The sequence below is a fragment of the Chenopodium album genome, chromosome 27, assembly GCF_948465745.1.
Source record: "Chenopodium album chromosome 27, dcCheAlbu1.1, whole genome shotgun sequence".
NCBI classification, from domain to species: domain Eukaryota; kingdom Viridiplantae; phylum Streptophyta; class Magnoliopsida; order Caryophyllales; family Amaranthaceae; genus Chenopodium; species Chenopodium album.
Window position 1 is genome coordinate 13,869,679 of NC_137860.1, and position 17,578 is coordinate 13,887,256.

General features: G+C 36.8%; 1 non-coding gene across 1 annotated transcript; it reads left to right on the forward strand.

Annotated features, from left to right (window-relative positions):
- The first annotated feature begins 6,827 nt into the window (after positions 1 to 6,827).
- On the forward strand, positions 6,828 to 6,933 carry LOC145621744 (small nucleolar RNA R71). Its single transcript, XR_014108544.1, has one exon. It is a non-coding gene; the product is annotated as a small nucleolar RNA R71 (small nucleolar RNA).
- The last annotated feature ends 10,645 nt before the right edge of the window (positions 6,934 to 17,578 follow it).

The following is a 17,578-nucleotide window of genomic DNA, read 5'->3' on the forward strand; positions in this document are numbered from 1 at the left end:
TGATTGGAGGTGGCTGACGGTGGTTCAGTGGAGAGGTCGGAGCTGCTATAATAATGGTTGGCGGTGCTGTGAGGGTGGCGGCAGGTGAGTGAATTGGAGCAGGGGGTTTTGGTTTGTGGTGTGCGTGAGAACAGGGGGTAGTGGTGGCTGTTATTGGTGGAGCTGGTGGTGCGTGGCTGGTGTTAATGGTGGTATTGTGAGTGGAGTCGTGCTTGCTGCTGTTGGTGTTGATGGTTGCGGGGTGGCTGCTGCGGGGTGGCTGTTGGGTGAAGCAGGGGATGTGCGTTTTTGTTGCGGTGGTGTTGTGTTTATTGTTGCTGTTGATGTGCGTGGTGGAGATTGATGGTGGTTGCTTCTGTGGGTTGCGAATAGAGGTATGTGTGGTGGTTTGTGGGAGGTTATAACTGCTGGTGTTGTTGGTGTGAGGCTGTTGGTGTGTGTGATTGCGTGAGGAGCAGGGGAGTTGTGCTTGTTGTGGTTGCAGTTGCTGTTGGGGTTGTGGGGTTTGGCAGGTTGTGTGTGTGGTGGAGGATAAGGGAAAGGTGGGGTGATGGATAAGAGGGCAGCAAGAAGGTTGGCTCAAATTCTTGTGCCTCGAACCCCGGACTTTGAATTCAAAACTCGGACAAGAATAACTTGACACTCGAATCTCAATCCGAACGCAAACCTACACACCCAAAGAAAACCGAGGAGAGGATCGGGACATAAAATAAAATAAATAAAATAGAAATAAATAAAATAGAAATAAATAAAAATAAAATGAAATAAAATAGAAAATAAGAGACATAAAACTAAACTAAAAATAATTAAAACTACGCAAGTAAATAGAATAAAAAAAAATACGAAAATAGACTAAAACTAATAAAATAAAGAAAATAAACTAAAACACTCCAAAATTACCAAAATAAACTAGAAACTTTATTAAAGAGAAAACAAGAGAATAAAAGGTAAAATAAGGGAAAATAAACACGAAAATAACCTAAACACTACCCCTAGGAGTGACATAAATGTCACTTATCATACACAACAACAAGTATTGGTTACCGAGCAAATCATTAGTTCCCCCAAGCTAGATAAAAATACATTTCAACATCCCAAGGAAAACAAAACATGCATCAAACATATAAGGGATGGAGGCAAAAAGCACAAAAAGCAAAAGGGAAATAATGACTACTACCATCACCACCACCACTACCACTCGGCGCGGCCCCATTGGGGTCCTTGTTGCACTCGGGGTTATCGAAGGGATGAGGGTAAGGCTCCCATCCTCCGGTGTACCCCTCGGGCCACCCATAATGCCCCTTGAAAAGATCTTGTTGCCAAGAAGCAAGAGGGGTGAAGTTATCAGGCAAGGTGAGTTCGAAGGGGTGGTTGGGATGGACATGGGGGTAGTTAGGATCACCCCTATAGTCACTACCACCCGGAGTCTTGTAATCATAGTTACCGTGCTCATCCGGATAGTAGCGACGCTCGGTATCGGGGTTGGAAGGCCCTGACCAATATGGATGCCCATACGAAGGTAGAGGACCTTGTTGGGGCGGGAAATACGGATAGTTAACCGGGGGAGTAATGTTCCCACGGTTAACTTCCGCATCGTAAATTTGTTGTTGTTGAGCAAATATACCTTGTTACATTTCTTGAATACCTCTTAGTTGTTCATAGATAGCCCCAAAGTCTTGATCATACATACCATCCACGTGGATTTTTAATCCACTCATTTGCTCACTAAGAGCCCTCAAATCGGCATTGGCATAAGCATGTTGCCCATCTTGATCTTGTTCTTGAGGAGCTTGTTGTTGTGGAATTTGTTGTTGTTGTTATTGTTGTTCTTCTTCTTCTTCATCATCATCTTCATCATCCTCATCGGAGTCGAAGTTAGGACGCCGAAAGGACTTGGGGACATGCCACACATTGTTGGCGAACCGGGCCAAAGAAGTCAAGCCGGGGTTAGGCAAATAGCACCAATACTCATTGCCCCTTAGCCACTCATATCTCCCTTCACTATAGCTCTTGGAGATGAATTGGATTTGACCCAATTGTTGCAAGTCAAGGTAGAGGGAGGTGTTATCCCCAATCTCCTTACAAAATGGAAGATATGCATCAAGGTGAAGGCGAGTCAAGAGCCTACACACCATGCCCCCGCATGGGATCTCTCCTGAATTCCGGCCACGAAGATCCACACAATATTGGGCAAAGATATACCCCAAGTTCAACCGACCCACATACTCCGGGCGGGTAGACAACCACAAGACCTTGAGCTCCAACTTACTCAATTTCCCCAACTCTTCTTTAGGGAACACCACATAGCCCAAAAGACGGTGCACAACCCTAAGGCAAGGTTGGTACACCGATGAATTCTTAGCCCTGTTGGTGATGAACTCGTTACCACCCGAGATGTCTTCCCACCATGAGATGTAATCGTACTCCGGGAAGATATAGTGTTCAACGTTAAAAAAATCCCCATGGGGATCAAAGTCCAATGTCGTGTTGAACTCTTCCAAGGAATGATCGAAGACATGGTTGAACAATTGGAATCGCACCCGATATACCCATCCTACGGGTACAAGCTCCAAGGTAGCCAAGAATTCCAATGTAGGCTCCTTATAGGTGCGATAGGCGTTGTTGATGAAAGAACGCAACCGAAGGTTCAAGAGCAACGACCGCACATCATCATCTATCCCCAATTTTACCATGTCGGGTTGGAAATAACGACGGTTTTGTTTGAGGGTTCTCTCTTCCTTCAACAGTTGGTAGAAGGTCTTTTGCTTATCGGTAAAATTTTTCTTTTTGGGTAGAGAGGTTGGAGGTCGTGTTTGAGAGGAAGAGGGGTTGGAAGTACTTGGCCTAGAAGATATACTCGGCCTTGAGGAGGTACTTAGGCGAGGCTCATCGATGATAACATCGGTTTTTCTTTTCTTTGTGAGTTTCTTTATGTATTTAGACATGTTTGAGAGGTTGAGAAAGGTCACCAACAATGATCAATAGAGGAAAACCTATGAACCAAGAACACCACACCCAAAATCACCACTTATTACCAAAATCACATACATCAATTTCACACTTCCTTCCAATCAAAACCAATTCCAAACCAATCAACAACACCAATAATCCAAGAAAAACTCCTTTCAACAATTCAAGAACAACCACAAGACCAATACCAACAATCACAACAAACGACCCATATTCCAAAAATCCAACTCACAATATATCAACCGAAAATGATGAGAATCACTACAAAATAAACAAACAATACAATGTTATGCAAAATCAATCAATAAACATCACAAAATCACAACCAATAACAAGATCAAGCATCAAAAATCACAAAACCAATACTACACTATTCATGCTCATACAATTTTTCAATCTATGCAAAATTATTATATAATTGGAAAAATTAAAGCAAGGATTAGTGATTATACCATAAAAGAAGCAAGATTAACCAACTTAGAGCAACCAATTTCGACCCCCTAACAAAAGCCCCAATTATCGGCCACCAAGAGTAGGAGAGAGAGTGGGTGAAATTTGGGTCAATTTGTGAGGAATTTTGAGTGTAGGAAGGTTTGTGAGTGATTTTGAGTGAAAATGGAGTGATTTTAGTGAGGACTTGAAGGATTTAAGGTGGTGAATGGTGAGTGAGGAGTGCGCACAAGGAGGGTTTTGGAAGAGGGATGTGCGTGAGGTTGGAGATGGAGAAATGATGAAACGAAGGGAGGAAAGTGGAGGAAGAAAGATAAGTTAGCACGTCCAGCAGGTGCGGCCGCACCATATGGCTGTGCGCTGGCACACGCAGGTTGTGCGCCCGCACACCCCTGTGCGTCTCCAATTCTTTCTTTTTCTCATATTTTTGATACTTCCTGCCTATTTGGGTGCGTACATGAATCATGATGGTGATGAGGAACACCATAGGCAGTAGCTAAAATCATTTTCAAAGACCTCAAAGTTGAAAATTCATGTGCTCACCACAAAAATTCACTAAGTATCAATTTCCTCCAACTTTCAAAACATGAATTGCCTATCATACCACTCTAAAATTCTTACCCTTTTTACCTCAAATTTCGATTAGAATCGAACAAAATATGATATGTGCCATGAACACCTTCCATTCACCACGCATTCTTGTAGAAATCTAATCCCGCAAAAGTCATCCTAAAAATCCAATCAAGTAGAAAAGTGAAAGAAAAGACAAAGTAATAAAAGAAACCAAAAATAAGAAAATTCAAAAATCAAAATGAAAAGTTAGAAACTTTGGGTTGCCTCCCGGGAAGCGCTTGCTTAAGGTCCTAAGCTCGACCCTTCCTCCAAATCATGGAGGGTCAAAGAACACCAACAAAAAATAAGAAAATTCAAAAATCAAAATGAAAAGTTAGAAACTTCGGGTTGCCTCCCGGGAAGCGCTTGCTTAAGGTCCTAAGCTCGACCCTTCCTCCAAATCATGGAGGGTCAAAGAACACCACCTTCTTCAAGGTGGTTGATGGAGCAAAATCTTTTTCAATTTTGAGCAACTTCTCATCGTTGCTTGATGAAACCTTCACAAAATTCTTTTCAAATTCTTCCTTCTCTTTTCTCAATTTCTTTCTTTTTCTTGATTTCTTCGAATCACGGGCCTTTTTCTTCGGCTTGACTTCAACATCCTTAACCATGGAAGCTTTCTCTTCATCTTGAGAATTAAGCTTGAAAGAATTTGGAATCTCAATTTCTTTCTCATCCTTTAGCTTTGGAATTACAAATTCTTCTTCACTAACATCATCAAGACTTGCACAAACATCATTAACATTCTCAAAAGTATCATTAGTATAAGAATCAACCATGCACACATCATCAATGGAACGAGAAAGACTAGCACATGCTATATCTTGCACACAAGATAAGGACTCATGCATTGGCTTCAACTTAAAACTCTCTTCTAATTTTCCACATCTTTAAGTGATTCGGCCTCCCTTCACATCTATTAAGGCTCCCGAGGTGGCTAAGAAAGGTATCCCTAGAATGATTGGAATATGCTCATCCTCCTCAATCTCCAAAACAACAAAATCCACGGGAAAGACAAACTCTCCAATCTTTAGAGGGACATCATCAAATCCCCTCTTAGGAAGCTTAATAGAGCAATCGGCCAATTGAAGTGTTATATTAGATGGTTGAAGCTCACCTAGATAAAGCCTCTTGAAAACCGAGTAGGGCATAATACTCACACTAGCCCCTAGATCACACAAAGCATTCTCAAACACCATCTTCTTGATCTTGCAAGGAATTGAAAAATTTCCCGGATCCTCCATTTTCTCCGGAAGCTCACCATGGACAAGAGCACTAAACACTTCCCTCCTTCCACCCAACTTCCCTCATCAAAATCTTCCTTCTCCTCTAGTATCTCCCTAAGAAACTTGGAGTACTTAGGCATATCGGGAATTGGCTCGGTAGAGGGTGTGGAATCATGGACTTCCTTAAGAACTTCAAGGAACTTCCCAAATTGCTCATCCATTTTGAATCTCAAGAATTTTTGGGGGTATGGTAGATCGGGAAATCTCTCTACCTCACACATCCTTTCAAAAACACTTTCTTCTTTTTCCTCAACCTCACAATAAATTTCCTTAGACTCAACCCTCTCATCTTCATTCTCCATAGCACCACTCTCATCTTCTCCCTCCTTTGAACAAGAAACTCCCTCACTAAAGTCATTTCCTCCACTAGTGGCAATAGAGTACACGGGTTTCTTTGGTTCAACACCTTGGGAAGGCAAAGATGAAGGACTAGCATAATCCTTAAGAGTGCTTGCTAGTTGGGTTATTTGAGTCTCAAGCATCTTATTGTGAGTCATCATCTCATTGAATTTCTTATCACTAACCGCAATATAGGTGTTAATAATCTTGGTTTGATTATCAATCAATTCCTCCAAAGTAGTCCTAGGAGAAGAAGGTTGTGAATAGGAATTTTCACCTTGAGTCTTTGGAACAAATCCGGGCGGGGGACCTCTTTGAGCATTGTTTTGAAAATTTCCCCTTCCTTGATTGTTCCAATTACCCCTATTTTGATTTTGACCATAACCTTGATTATGGTTACCACCACCTTGATTATGGTTATCATTACCTTGGTTATGATTTCCATAACCTTGGTTTTGATTACCATAGCCTTGGTTTTGATTACCATAATTTTGGTTTTGATTTCGGCCACTATAACCTTGGTTGTTATGGTTACCACGAGAACCTTGATTCCCTTGGTTCCTATAACCACCACCATGATTATAGTTGTCAAAATTGCCTTGGTTTTGGTAATTCCTATTCCATTGGCCTCTTTGATTATCAAACCTTTGAACATTGTTGTTTGACACAAAATTCACATGTTCACACTCATTGTTATCAAACTCATCAACACATTAATTGTCGCAATTGCTAGAATCGTGATCATATGATCCACATGCATCACAAAACAAACATCCTATAGGCATATTATGTGAAGTAGAAGGTGTTTGAGAGTTAGAAGAAGTACCTCTCCCCTTAATTTGGGAGGGAAGATTTGAAGCTTGAGAAGAGGAAGAAACACTCTCCAACTTGGCCTTGATTTCCGTCATCTCCTTTTCCAAGTTTGTCATTTGAGAGGAAATATTGTTGATGGCATTGAGATGGTCCACCGAATACAACGAAGATTACTTGCTTGAAGATTCTCTTTCCCCATCTTGCCAATCTCTATAGTAAGTCACCACATCCTCTATTATGTCCACAACTTCTTCTTCGGTTTTGTTCATGATTGGACCACCGGCCCCTCCATCAAGACATGCTTTGCCTTGAGGACTCAAACCACCATAGAAGATTTGGATCAATTGATATGTTGGAATTCCGTGGTGAAGACATTCTCTTTGGTACTCCTTGAATCTTTCCCATGCTTCAGAAAGACTCTCATTTGGCTTTTACTTGAACCCTTGAATTAAAGCTCTTGCCTTCGCCGTTTTCTTTTGAGGATAGAAACAGGACAAGAAAGCTTTAGTGACATCATCCCACGTTCTCAATGAATTGGGCTTCACCTATTTGTCTAGCCATTCCAAAGACCTTCCTATGAGGGAGAAAGGGAACAACTTAAGGCGGATAAACTCTTGAGACACTCCATTAACCTTGATTGTGTTGCAATATTTTTCAAACTCCTTAAGATGGTTTAATGGGCTCTCGTTCTTTGCCCTACTATATTGTCTCCTCTCAATTAGGGTGATCATTGCCGGCCTAATTTCAAAATCGTTTGCCGATGTTGTAGGTGGAGCTATGCCACTCTCGAACCTAAATGCACCGGGCACTCCCAATTCTTTCAAGGCAACTCTTGGTTGTTCTCCCATGACTTGCTCTTGTTCAATGTCTTCTTCGCTTGAGAACTATAATCCAATGTCTTGTTTGCTACTCTCCTCCTTGAGAGAGTTCTTTCAATCTCCGGATCAAAGGGAACAATTGAACGATCTCGGGACCTATGCATACAAAACTCAAAGAAAGTATAAGTAGCACAGCTACAAGTGTAGCCTAAAGTGTAAAATCTTTTTGTATTTTGCAAATAAAGTGGAATAGACTCAACAACAACATGCACTCAAAGCACCATTCCCCGGCAACGTCGCCATTTTGATGGGATGAAGAATGGTAGGTCGTTGGGCTACCACCCCACCCAATCAAACAAAATTTGTAACTCAACTAATGCCTATTTAGTGTAGTGGTAAGTCAAGGTCGAACCCAAAGGAATGGAGGTCGAGTGTATATTGCCTAGGTCAAGCTATTCCGAAGTCAAATAAAGGGGTTTATGAAGGAAACTAGAGCTAGAGCTAAATGATGCAAGAATTTGTATGAAATCAATCTAAAAGACACTAGGGCAATGGATCCACATGTAATTGTAATGGAAAATGGTAATTTGGGAGGTCAAATCGACTAAGTCAAGTGATATGAAGGAAGATCAATCATGTATCCAAAAGAGCATACCAAGATAGTTCTCCTAGAGGTCTAACTAGTGTCAAATACGGTTAACACTACCTAGGAAACGTCACAAGGCACCTCAATTGTGAAATTGCAAGTTACTAATCAATGGTTCGTATCGTAGCAAGCTCACAATGCAATCTAGTGCAATAATCAAAGATGGCCAAACTTCAATCAATCACACACATGCACATGAATTATCAACCAAATTTAATCATATCATCAACTCCATCAATTATCCCCAAATTACTCTAATCCATCACTCAAACATGCTTCACCATTTCCCTAGCTAGAAAACTACTCACTAGCCATGGAAATCAAGATCAAAACTACACTAATCATCAATTTCATCATCAACATATTTGAATTCAAAGATCAAATCAACAATCAATCAAAAATCAATAAAACTTCAATCAATCATCAAACAAACTTCAATCAATCAACAATAGCATGGAAAACAAATGAAATCAACTAAAATCAAACTTGTATTGAAATCAAGAAGAAGATCCTTACAAAACTTTGATCTAAAGATCAATTACAATGAAGAATTCTTGAACAATCCACCAAAAACTATGAGTTTCTCTCTCTTCAATCCTTGAATTTCTCTCTCTAAAATTCTAATAAAAAACAAACTATGTGAATTCTAATCTAAAACTTCTTATCCAAAAATAGAAAGAAATAACAATATATACAAAGAGGAGGTCGGTATTGACGCCCAAAAATAGACCCACCTCGGTGCGGGCGCTTGGAGGAGAGAGAGTGGCGCGCACGGGAACACACCCATAAAGGTGCACCCGCACGCACCAGGTGTGCGGCCGCACTCGACCAATGTGCGGCCGCACACTCCCTAAGTGCGCCCGCACCAAACTGGGTATATCCTCCTTCTTCTCTTCGTCCTAGCTCACAAGTGGTGCACACATCCTAGATGATGATGATGGAGGACAAAGTAGGCAGAAACTTTCCTGGAAATCTTGAAGAATATAAGCCATGAGAAAGGCATATACAAGGCCTTGAAGCATGCTCCTTGGATCCACCTTTGACTTGAAACTTCTTGCACAAGCTTTAGGCATGAAAACAATAAAAGATCATAGAGAGGAAGCTCGGGAATTCTTGGAAAATCAATCACAACCTACAAACAAATGATAAAAAGCAAGTAAAAGAGAAAAATAACAAATAAATAGAAAATGCATAAAATAGAGAAACTAACTACAAAAAGCATAAAATGAAGAAAACAAGAATAAAACTAAGGAAAACTAAAGAAAAGAGTAATAAAACGAATTAAAATTCATCCAAAAAGGGACCAAATGAGTGCCATAAATGTCACTCATCAAGTAGAACCGAAATCAAGCAAATTCGGGCAAAATAGGTAGAAGCGTTCCCATTTTCTACATGCTCTTTTTAATGAACTTGAAAAGGCTTGAGTCATGTCAAATATATGTATTCATAACTGCCTCACAAAAGAAATCACAAAAACAAAGCAATTCATAAGGTTTTAAAGTCTTGTAGAACCAAAATCAAGCAAATTCGGGCAAAATAGTAAGAAGGATTCCCATTTTCTACATGCTCTTTCTAATGAATTTATAAAATAATATATATTATTTTATCGCCTTTGTTTTATTGCTAAAAGTGACTGAACGATTATTAATTCCTTCTAACATTTCTTTTGTATAGACCAAGATCACTTGTTTTCGTTTTATTTATTACAACATATTATGTAAATTACTTCAATGACTATTAATAAATTAGCAACAATTTATAACACAACTTGCTTCTAATGGCAACAAATTAAAATGTGATGTCATTTTAGCAACAAATAGTAAAACAAGTGTCCCTAATAGCAGCAACTAGAAATTTTGTTGCCAAACGTTTTGTAAAATGGCATTGCTAAATGACAACAAATAAAAAATCTGTTGTCATCTAGCAACAATAATGAGATGGCTAATTTCTAATAGGAACAACTCAAAAATTTATTGCCTCAATTTGTTTCTAAATCGCTACATATAAAAAATTAGTTGTCAGAATTTGTTGATATGGAAACGAGACAAAATTTGATGAAATTTAGCAACAACTAGTAAGACAACTTGTTTTCAATAACAACAAAAAGAAATATATTGAATCAAATGAAAGTCAAATGCATTCAACAAAGGTAATTGGGTCAAATGAAAGTCAAACACATTGATACAAAGCTTTTTGAATCAAATAAAACTTAAATGCATTCAACAAAGCTAATTGAGTCAAATCAAAGTCAAACACATTCAACAACGCTTTTAAAATTAAATGAAAGTCAAATGCATTCAACAAAGACAATTGAGTCAAATGAAAGTCAAACACATTCAAACAAAGCTTTTTGAATCAAATGAAAGTCAAATGCATTCAACAAAGATAATTGAGTCAAATGAAAGTCAAACACATTCAAACAAAGCTTTTTGAATCAAATGGAAGTCTAATGCATTCAACATAGCTTTTTGACTCAAATGAAAGTCAAACACATTCAAACAAAGCTTTTTGAATCAAATGAAAGTCAAATGCATTCAACAAAGCTTTTTGACTCAAATGAAAGTCAAACACATTCAAACAAAGCTATTTGAATCAAATGAAAGACATATTCATTCAACAAAGTTAATTGAGTCAATTGAAAGTCAACCATATTCAAACAAAGCTTTATGAATCAAATGAAAGTCAAATATTCAATAAAGATAATTGAGTCAAATGAAAGTCAAACACATTCATACAAAGATTTTTGAATCAAATAAAATTCAAATGTATTCAACTAATATAATTGAGTCAAATGAAAGTCAAACACATTCAAACAAAGCTTTTAGAATCAAATGAAAGTCAAATGCATACAGCAAAGCGAATTGAGTCAAATGAAAGTCAAACACATTTAAACAAAGCTTTTTCAATCAAATGAAAGTAAAATGCGTTCAACAAAGCGAATTGAGTCAAATGAAAGTCAAACACATTCAAACAAAGCTTTTTGAATTAAATCAAAGTGAAATTCAAATAACAAAGCTAATTGAGTCAAATGAAAGTCAAACACATTCATAATAAGCTAAGTGAGTCGAATGAAAGTCAAATGCATTCTACAAAGCTAATTGAATTAGATAAAAGTCAAAAACATTCAAACACAACCTTTATAATCAAATGAAACACAAATGCATTCAACAAAGTTAATTGAGTCAAATGAAATTCACACACATTCAAACAAAGCTTTTTGAATCAAATGAAAGTCAAATGCATTCAATAAAGACTATTGACTAAAATGAAAGTCAAACACATTCAAACAAAGCTTTTTGAATCAAATGAAAGTTAAATGCATTAAATAAAGATTATTGAGTCAAATGAAAGTCAAGCACACTGATACAAAGCTTTTAGAATCAAATGAAAGTCAAATGGGTTCAACAAAGATAATTGAGTCAAATGAAAGTTAAACACATTCAAACAAAGCTTTTTGAATCAAATGAAAGTCAAACACATTCAACAAAGCTAATTGACTGAAATGAAAGTTAAACACATACAAACAAAGCTTTTTATATTAAACGAAAGTCAAGTGCATTCAACAATGCTTTATGACTCAAATGGAAGACAAACACATTCAAACAAAGCTTTTTGAATTAAATGAAAGTCAGATGCATTCAACAAACCTAATTAAGTAAAATGAAAGTCAAACACATTCTAACAATACTTTTTGAATCAAATGAAAATCAAATGCATTCAACAAAGCTAATTGAGTCAAATGAAAGTCAAACAAAGCTTTTTAAATCAAATGAAAGTCAAACACATTCAAACAAAGCTTTTTGAAATAAATGATAGTGAAATGCAATTAACAAAGCTAATTGAGTCAAATGAAAGTCAAACACATACATACAAAGCTAATTGAGTCAAATGAAAGTCAAATGCATTCTACAAAGCTAATTTAGTCAAATGAAAGTCAAACAGATTCAAACAAAGCTTTATGAATCAAATGAAAGTAAAATGCATTCAACAAAGCTAATTGAGTCAAATTAAAGTTAAACACATTAAAACAAAGCTTTTTCAATCAAATGGAAGTCAAATGAACTCAACAAAGATTTTTGACTGAAATGAAAGTCAAACACATCCAAACAAAGCTTTTTCAAACAAATAAAAGTCAAATGCATTCAACAAAGCTAATTATGTCAAATGAAAGTCAAACACATTCAAACAAAGCTTTTTGAATCAAATGAAAGTCAAACACATTCAAACAAAGCTTTTTGAATTAAAAGAAAGTGAAATGCAATTAACAAAGAGAATAGAGTCAAATGAAAGTCAAACACATACATACAAAGCTAATTGAGTCAAATGAAAGTCAAATGCATTCTACAAAGCTAATTGAGTCAAATGAAAGTCAAACAGATTCAAACAAAGCTTTTTGAATCAAATGAAAGTCAAGTGCATTCAACAATGCTTTTTAAATTAAACGAAAGTCAAACACATTCAAACAAAGCTTTTTAAAACAAATGATAGTCAAATGCATTCAGCAAAGCTAATTAAATCAAATGAAAGTCAAACACATTCATATAATAGTTTTTGAATCAAATGAAAGTCAAATGCATTCAACAAGGCTAATTGAGTCAAATGAAAGTCAAACTCATTCAAACAAAGCTTTTTGAATCAAATGAAAGTCAAGCACATTCAAACAAAGCGTTTTGAATTAGATGAAAGTGAAATGTAATTAACAAAGCTAATTGGGTCAAATGAAAGTCAAACACATTCATACAAAGCTAATTGAGTCAAATAAAAGTTAAATATATTCTACAAAGCTAATTGAGTCAAATGAAAGTCAAACACATTCAAACAATGCTTTTTGAATCAAATGAAAGTCAAATAAATTCCACAAAGCTAATTGACTCAAATGAAAGTCAAACACACACAAACAAAGATTTTTGAAACAAATGAAAGTAAAATGCATTCAATAAAACTAATTAAATTAAATGAAGGTCAAACGCATTCAAACAAAGCTTTTTGAATTAAATCAAAGTGAAATGCAATTAACGAAGCTAACTGAGTCAAATGAAATTCAAACACATTCATAAAATGCTAATTTAGTTAAATGAAAGTCAAATGCATTCTACAAAGCTAATTGAGTTTAATGAAAGTCAAACACATTCAAACAAAGCTTTTTGAATCAAATGAAAGTCAAATGCATTCAACAAAGCTAAATGAGTCAAATGAAAGTCCAACACATTCAATCAAAGCTTTTTGAATAAAATAAAAGTCAAATGCATTCAACAAAGATTTTTGACTTAAATGAAAGTCAAGCACATACAAACAATGCTTTTTGAATCAAATGAAAGTCAAATGTATTCAACAAAGGTAATTGAGTCAAATGAAAGTCAAACACATTCAAACAAAGCTTTTTCAATCAAATGAACGTCAAACACATTTATGAAAGTGAAATGCAATTAACAAAGCCAATTGAGTCAATGAATGTCAAACACATTCATACAAAGCTAATTGAGTTAAATGAAAGTCAAATGCATTCTACAAAGCTAATTAAGTCAAATGAAAGTCAAACACGTTCAAACAATGCTTTTTGAATCAAACTAAAGTCAAATGCATTCAACAAAGCTAATTGAGTCAAATGAAAGTCAAACACATTCAAACAAAGCTTTTTGTATCAAATGAAAGTAAAATGCATTCAACAAAGCTAATTGAGTCAAATGAAAGTCAAACACATTCAAACAATGCTTTTTGAATCAAATGAAAGTAAAAAACATTCATACAAAGCTTTTTGAATCAAATGAAAGTTAAATGCATTCAAATAAGCTAATTGAGTCAAATGAAATTCAAACGCATTCAAACGAAGCTTTTTGAATAAAATGAAAGTAAAGTGAATTCAACAAGGGTAATTGAGTCAAATAAAAGTCAAACACATTTAAACAAAGCTTGTTGAATTAAATGAAAGTTGAATGCATTTCACAAAGCTAATTAAGTCAAATGATAGTCAAACACATTATACAAAGGTAATTGAGTCAAATGAAAATTTTGTTTTTGCGAGATGTCGTAAGTCGGTAACCCAGCCTCCCATAATTGCTTTAACTCTTCAATAAGAGGTTGCAAGTACACATCGAGATTCCCTTTAGGATTCTTTGGACCTGGAATTATCAAACTTAGAAACATAAAAGGTTTCTTCATGCACAATTCAGGTGGAAGATTATAAGGAGTTAAAATAACGGGCCAACAAGAATATTGCCTTCCTGTCTTTCCAAATGGTGAAAATCCGTCGGTACAAAGACCTAGTCGGACATTTCTAGGCTCCGCAGCAAAAGAAGGGTACTCTTCATCTAGGTGTTTCCACGCCTCTCCATCACTTGGATGAGACATAAGGCCATGAACTCTAGGATTATCTTTATGCCACCTCATCTGCTCCGCAGTAGATCTTGTTGCATATAATCTTTGTAATCTCGGGCCTACAGGAAAGTAAATAAGAGCACTATGAGGAGAATTGTTGCCACTTTCTCTAAGTTTCTTATAACGACTTCCTTTGCAAAATAGACATTCTTTGAGATCTTTGTGTTCCTTTTAAAATAACATACATCCATTTAGACATACATGAATCTTTTGGTGCGGAAGTTTTGGCCCTTCAAGCAATTTCTTAGTCTTGTAAAAACTATCTGTCATCTTGTTTTCATCTAGGCACATGTCTTTCATTAAGGAAGCAACACCATCTATAACTGACGTGGGGAAAATTATGTCGTTGAACTAATCCTCCCTACGGTCAAACAAATTTATAATCACTCAACTACCTAAATACAAGTATAGAGGTAAGTCAAGGGTCGAACCACTAGGAACGGTTATGTTCAAGTATTTCTAATTAACGCCTAAGCTAGGTCGAAGTCTAAAGTGAAAGGTAACATTATTCAACTTCCTAAATCAAGAACCAAACAAATGAAACACTAGGGAGTGGGGATCAACATGCATTCATGATAATCAAGCTAATTAAGGAGTCAAGCAATCCAAGCAATGCAAAGACAAATAGTAGGAGCAATTAGGGGCATTCAACTAATCATCCTCACACTCTCTAACATAGATTTCTCTAGTGCTAAACAATATGAAGAAACATAATCAAATACTCAACTAATTATGATCAAATCAATATCAATTGGTCATGTCAATCAATTCAATCATGCAATCAATGCTAGCAATCATGGTTAGCTACTCCAATCAAACTTATGCAACATGCAAACCTCTATGAATCAATTTAATCCAAACACAAGAACTACTCAAATTCCCAAATCAAACTCAATCCATCAATCATACATGTTTACCCAAACCCTAGCAAGTAAACTACTCAAGAAACATGATCAAATCTACTATCAATTATAGAAAACAAGAATTAACAAAATATGAAGAACAATTACTCTAATCAAACATCAAATATCAAAATCAAACCAAACAAACATCAAATTAAACAAAGCAATTAAATGAGATAAAGTTTAGAAATGCTCATTGATAATATAGAAAATCTCAAACACAATTGTCACACTTGCATCTTCAATCTCTCAATCACCATTGAAATCTCTCACTTTCTCTCTCTAAAACTACTCCTAAAATAGCCTAATCTAGAGAGAGAAGCTCTCAACCTAAGAGAGAGAAAACTAAGCTAATTCAGAAAATAGAATAAAAGTTGCATCCTAATTATCCCCCAAAAATGGGTATATAAACTAAGCTAAGAAAAATAATAAAAGAAGGGAAATAAAATAAATAAACTAGGAAAAGGAAAATAGAAATTAAGAAAGGAAAAATTAGTTCAGAAAAGAAATAAGAAAAAGAGAAATAAAATAAAATGAAAAGGAAAAGAAATAAATAAAAATAAAAGGAAAAGAAAAAGAAAATAAATCCCCAAAAACAAGTCAGACCCTCAACTCCCCTCCTTCTCCTTTCATGGCTGCTCTGAAATTCATCACACCACCATCATCTCTCGCAAATCTTCATCATCAAATCAGCACCATTAGCAATTTTTAGCAAATAATCTTGACCGCCCGATCTTATTAATGCTCGCGGAGAAGCTCGTGATACGGGTTTAAATTGAACCCAGAAAACCGCGCCCGCGGTGGTCTAAGTCGCGCCCTCTCCATAGCCACCGCGTCCGTGGGAGGTCCTCGGGACAACCGCGGCTACTTACTACCTGATTTGTGACATCGAGCCCGCGTCCGCTCCTCTCACACCCGCGTCCTCGGGGAATTTCAATTGAATTGGGGGAAATGAAGGAGGTTGCGAGAGTGGTGGCGGTTTTGGGTGGTCTTGCGACTGTGGTTGCTGCAGGATTTTGGTGGCTGATTTGGTGGGAGATTTGGAGGGGCAGCAGGGGCTGCTTGCGTGGCTGTTTGTGGTGGCGGAAATGGAGTGCAGCAGGTGGTTGATTTATGTGGCTGCGATTGTTGTTGTGAGGTGGTTTGCGGGATTTGTTGTTGTGTGTTGCGTGTGTGGTGGCTGGCAGAATTAAGGAGCAGGGAGGTGGCTGCGTGTGTGGCTGGTGTTTGTGTTGCGGTTGTAATGGTGCATTGGGGGTTCGATTGGTGGCGCTGCGGTGGTGGTTAAATGAGGGAAGAAAGGTGGCTGGAGGTTGCGGCAGGTGCGTTTTGGGGAGGTGCTGCTGCTGTTGGGTGGTGTGGTGGTGCTGCGTGAGGTAGAGGCTGGAACAGGGGAAAGCAGGGGAGATAAGGGAAGAGTTGTTGAATTGCAGTTGTGGTGTAGGTTAAGAAAATGGGTGGTGTAGGTTAGGCTGGCAGCAGGGGTTAAGACATGTTGGCTTGTTATCGTTGCAACACTTGATTGACTTTGAACTTAAGACCTCGAAACATCAAGCTTGAATATCGGAATTCCGAATATGACAATGTAACTCGTGTCTTATCCCGAGCAATCACCTACACAAACAACTGAACATGAGGGAGAAATAGAAGACAAAAATAGAAGACAAATAAAATAAATAAAATGAAAATAAATAAAAGAAATAAAACTAAAACTACGAATTAAGGGCTAAAATAAAGAAAAACACATAAAAACTAGACAAAACTCAAAATGAGTTATTAAAATGGAAAACCAAATAAAACTAAGAAAAATATAGGAAAATAATGAAAGAAAATAGAGAAAAAGAACCTAAATCTTATTCTTTGGAGCGCCATAAATGACGCTCATCAAATTCCCCCAAGCTAAACTTTTGCTCGTCCTCGAGCAAAATAAAATCCAACCCAAGGAAAAAAGATGAAATTATTCAAGCAAGGAAAGAAACAAGAAAAACTAGAGAAGATGGGAATATACACTAACTCACTTTCGTAGGAATCACGGTCAATTTTAGCAACTAAAGACAAGCCATTTATACCCCTAGATCGCCCTAGAGGACGAGTGATGCTCTCGTAAGGGTATCCTAAGAGTTTACCCATAACTCTCATAATAATACAAACAAGGCAAAGCATGAAAAAGAAAACAAAATACAAGAAAAGCAAACAAATGTTCATGAGAGGAATTTTGCAAATGCACAAGCACAAGAGGATGCAAATCTTTCTAAACAAGCAAGGGAGTGCACGCTATAAGATACCTAAGGTTGATTGAAACATAAATATGCTAAGCATAGGAACTAGCTTTCACAATCCACTTTCATCCCAAACGATCTTACCGCG